This window comes from Pteropus vampyrus, unplaced genomic scaffold, assembly GCF_000151845.1.
Source record: "Pteropus vampyrus isolate Shadow unplaced genomic scaffold, Pvam_2.0 Scaffold149, whole genome shotgun sequence".
NCBI classification, from domain to species: Eukaryota; Metazoa; Chordata; class Mammalia; order Chiroptera; family Pteropodidae; genus Pteropus; species Pteropus vampyrus.
The window spans coordinates 1932831-1937737 of record NW_011888930.1 but is presented as its reverse complement, the minus strand read 5'-3'; the positions used below and the strand labels follow the sequence as shown (position 1 = coordinate 1937737).

Here is a 4907-nt window from a genome sequence, read left to right as displayed (position 1 = left end):
TATGGCTGTGTTGGATTTATCCAAGAAGTGAAAGAATGTTTTCATATTTTTTAAAAAATTAATATATATCACCACATTATCAAATTTAAAAAATAATTATCTCAATCTGTGTAGAAAACGCCTTTGATTAAATTCAGAGTCCATTCATAATAATATTTACAATAAAAATTTTATCAAAATAATTATAGGAGAAAATTTACTTAACCTGATCTATCAGTCAGGATCTAATCAGGAGACAGAAACCACACAGCAATTTGAACCGGGGAAGTTTAATACAAAGAATTTTTAACTATAATAAACTATTGGGATAAGTGAGGGATTGATTAGTGAGAAGTAAAGAGAATGCTAAAGAATGTAGCATATATAAGAAGCAGCATTGCTTCTAGGGTTGAGCTACAGTGCCCAAAAGAGACCCTCCTCCTTCTACCCCCAACTGAGATCCAGATTTCCTTAAAAAGAGGGCTGAGAAGTTATTGTAGTGTTATACCAGTGGAATTTGCCGGAAATCTGCCCTCTAGAAATTGCCAAAAGCCTACTCTAGGACTTTGAGGAAAGCCATTCTTGAAGGGATATCTTGCTGGAGGAACTATGCAATGAAACAATGCAAGGTGGCTGCCCGAGGATGCCACTAGCCACTGGTTGCTGCTGACCTCCATGCACTGCTGGATCCTGGAGCTGAAGAGGCAGCCTGTGCTGCAGGAGCTGGATGTTGGGAAGCTGCACATACCCCAGGAGCTTCATGTTAGAGAAGCTGCCTGTGCTACAGGAGCCTTGCCCTGGAAAAGCTATTGTGCTTCAAGAGCTGGACACTGGAAAAGCTACTTGTACTGTTGGAGCTGGCACTGGAGAACCCCAATGAGCTGCAGGAGTATGCTCAATGAGCACACCTCACCAGAAGGGATAACCCATGTTATCTTTATTGCCCTCTACTGTCAAAGTTTAGGAACATGCCAACTGTCAAAGCAAAAATATATAAAGAGCCCATCTCCATTCTCACAGAGTAGGCAATAAGGTATGTACTTGGAGCTGAGAGGAAATAAATTGACAACCAGTACAGTTAGTAATAGAAATCTAATAATAATATAAAGCAACTATTGTAATTTATTTGAAAGCATTGCCTTTAAAATCAAGGACAGGACAATGATTCTAGCTATTACTGCTTCTATTCAACATTCAACTGGAAGCTGAAACCAGTAAAATTAGAAATGAAATGAAACATATAAACATTGTAATCAAAGAAAAGTAAATGCTTATATGTGTATGAGAAACATAAGAAGAGATATAGTAACTAGAAAATTAGAATTTATAGAAATTTTAACCTATGCTGCCAGATCAAGAGCTCATATTTTTAATCACCTTTATATGTTGTTTTAAAAATAATTTTCAAAGACATTTAGGGCTTTAAATATTTTCAGACTCCATGCTACTAAGGCTGGAGAAAGTACTCTGAGTGTTCTCCCACAGACATGGAATTTCATTAAATCAGTACACAATTAGTACTGACACACACAGATACACAATGCCCACACTCATAAACATGAATGCAAAAAAGAAAGAACTGGGAAACGGATTACAGTATCCATGGGACAGTGGCTTGATTTTCATTTCATCTAGATATCTGATGTAGTGCTTATTTTCGTGGTCTGGATTCAATCTGCAACTTCAACATTTAATGAATATTCAGAGTTCTTGCTATGGGTCAATTTCTTAAGATGCTCTGGAAACAAGTGTAGGAAAGGCAAAGCTGTTGTTCTATTCAACTCACACTCATATTGGAGAAGTGCTGTGAAGAAAGTAAAATAAATCAATGACTTGGTTTCTTGGAGGGCTTAGCAAAAGTCCTCTTCCAATATCAAGTCAATACATATTAGAGTGCTGTCCTCAATCTCATGCATTTAAGTACTGGTTAGAAAGTTAAATTTAAGAAAGCATCCCTTGCCCAAAAGCACACTCCAGCCCATCACTTTCAGAATTACGTAATGAAAAAATGGGTTCTTGAATAAGCACACCTTGATTTGGAGTCTTGTCCCACTACTTACTAGCTGTTCATGAGATCTGTAAAATTGGGATGATAATAACAATGATAATAGGTATCTTAATACATAACATAATGTATAATCGCATAAGGTGGCTATCAGGATTGAAAGAAACATGACATTTAAAGTGCTGAGCACAGTTCCTGGAAGATAGTCAGTATTCAATAATTATTGAAGATAGTAATGATGAGTATTTTTATTTTTATTAAAAAGCCGTACAACTGGAATCACAAGAAGCTGTACAGCTTGAATCCTATCAAAAACTTGCAGCCAATCTAGTGACACACCTATCAGTTACTGAGCTGAGTGAATAAATTTGTGGGTCTGTATCCAGCTAAGATTTAAAGGGCACTTCTGTTAAAAAAAATCATTAAAGTTAGGGAAATGGAGTTCTACACGTTTCTCACCATTCAGTGTAAGCTGTCCAAATTTAGTGAAAACACATTTGTGGGCAAGCTTTCATAGAACTGTAGTTTAGATTTACACAAAACTATACATTTTCAAAGCACATTATGATTATTCACCACATAACCATGACAGGAAGCCAAAGCTGTAAGTCAGCTTTATATGGGAAATGCTGACAAATTCACTCCAATGAACACATTAAAGGTGATTCTAGAAGTTTAGGGGAAAAAGAAAATAAAATTCTAAAAATACTTGTGTAATATTTTTATTTTTTGTTGAATTGTCATTTTGTGGTGATCATTTGGGTGAGGAGTGTAGTTAAGATTATAGAAGTTACCTCATAAGTCTTTTGCCAGCATCGGATACCAAGGAATGGCTATTGGTGTCAAAATAAAATTAAAGAGAGAGGAGAAGAGAGAGACAGGGGGAGGAAGGGAGCCATGGAAGGAGGATGACAGAGAAGGAGAGAAAGAGAGAGAAATTCATTAGGTGTCTTCCATTCAAAGCTGCTTCATAGCATCATTGTAAATTGAATTATGTTTCTTTCTCACATTCCAGACTTTCTCTCATTCCCCTTCTCTTACCCTACTCTTTCTATATCTTCTGACTCTTCTCCAAACTAGATTTCTTATGTTACCTCTGACATTTCATTTATTTTCTACTTGTTACTAGAAAAGAAAGATCCGTACAGGTCAGCAGAGAATCTAAATATTTGTGTGCTCTTCCTTTATACATATAACACAACTAAAACTTTGCATAGAAGGGAGAATTAAGTAAATTGCCCGTAGGCATTGTTATATATAAAATATAGACTCATAGAAGCATGGCAATGGACCTAGTTATTTTACCTGTGCAGTAATTTTGCTCTTTTCTCATACCACCTTGAAGTTTGCCTTTTCCCATTGTGTGCATCTTGGTGAGAAGCAGCTTCTGCTTCCTATTATAGAGTCATGGAGATCATCAGATAACCCCTCTCCTTGCCCCAGAGCGTTCTGTGGGTAGAAGGTGATATAAGCCAGGCCAATGAGATGCTCTCTCCCTGGACCTGAATAAATGATGCAAAGATATGAGTGATGGTCACAGGTATTCTTTACCACCATAGTGGTGACAAGCTACCTAATTTTCTGTAGTATGCCGTTCTATCTGTGAGCTACAGATGTGAACCAAGGAAACCCCTTTAGCTTAAAATAAAATAGATTTTTGTTGCTTATAATCAAAAACTGAATTTTACAATTGCTCATTAAAAATGCTCTTGGAAATTCTATTTTAGGAAAATACATAAATAAGTCATCTGGCCACCTGGAAGACAGGGTTCAGAAAAATTAACTCTGTCTTGTACACCATCACACTCCCAGAAAAACTGACAATGGATCTGGAACACACTGAGGTTTTATCAATAGAGGGATGTTCAGACATCAGCCAGGGTGGATTGGGCTGGATGCTTTAAGGAAAGGAAGTCACAGCAAATAGAGAAAAGTCAATTCTAAAAAAACAAAAACAGATTTTTTAAAATGCTAAGCAAAGAATATAGGATATGACAAATAATTTTTAAGTTCCTAGAGGCTGGCTTTTGATTACTAAAATTTAAATTGCTGTATGTCACAAATAGCATCGAGAATAATGCATATAATGAAAGAGCCAGTTTTTCTACTCTAAAGTTGTTAAAAAAAAAAAATCAGGATCGAGGCAGGAGAAGAAGACCCTGAGAAGAGAGCGATAGAGACAAAGGTTGGGTCATTCTCTGGAGCACCTCAGGCCATTTTCTCCATATCGTCTCCATTCCAAAAGAGGCTAAGATCAGAGAGCAGACTTCGTGCGCCCAGCCTATGAGTGAGCCTAAGGGGACAGGAAGTCTTCCTGTGATCCTCACACCCAGGGGTCTTATGCGAGCACTAGACACAGTAGCACAGTTTCTGGGCAGAGGGATGGATGTGCTTCCCCAAGTTTTGATGGTATTGGAGAGAATCAGAAAGTTTCTCTGGTTTTTAGAAGGATGCAGGATTGATTCTTCTGAGGAGCTAAGAGGATGCAGTGTGCATGGACCAGTGCGTGCACATCAGATGGAAATTTGCCTTCTCCACAGATGCCACTGGAGACATGCTGAAACATAAAGAAAAATGGAAAATGACCTTTCAATAGATGTCAGAATGGACACATGAGGAACCGGGACCTTATTCCTGAATTCCCCCAAAGCCAAACTCATTAAGCCACGATGTTGCATAAGCACACGACCATGCAGATCATTTCAGCTGAAAAGAGAGGAATGAGGTAAAGGAAAATCACTAATCTGACTGAGCTTCCTTGGCATTGGGAAGGTTACATTTTCTGCCATCAGAGAGGATGGCAGCTAAAGAGAGAATCTTTTAAATTATAGAAAAATAAGAAAAATTATATTTTCGAATGAACAAATTATGGATCAAAAAAAGTGTGCCTACTAACCAAGAGTATCACTTACTTGGTTAAAAC

At 37.4% G+C, this 4907-nt stretch overlaps 2 long non-coding RNA genes across 5 annotated transcripts in view; one reads left to right on the top strand and one right to left on the bottom strand.

Moving 5' to 3' along the window:
• The window catches only part of LOC111745221, a 50908-nt gene that overhangs the window by 38828 nt on the left and 7173 nt on the right, over positions 1-4907 (top strand). The gene's annotated exons all lie outside the window — the stretch shown is intronic.
• LOC105298290 lies at positions 1062-4907 on the bottom strand. Of its 4 annotated transcripts, none has more exons than XR_002782558.1 (5): positions 4897-4907; positions 3290-3486; positions 2779-2817; positions 2010-2055; positions 1062-1783 (listed from the first exon to the last, which is right to left on the bottom strand). It is a non-coding gene; the product is annotated as an uncharacterized LOC105298290 (long non-coding RNA). The 4 variants fall into 4 exon arrangements; XR_002782557.1 differs by lacking the exon at positions 4897-4907 and adding an exon at positions 4192-4564; XR_896426.2 differs by lacking the exon at positions 4897-4907 and having other exon boundaries at positions 3290-4564.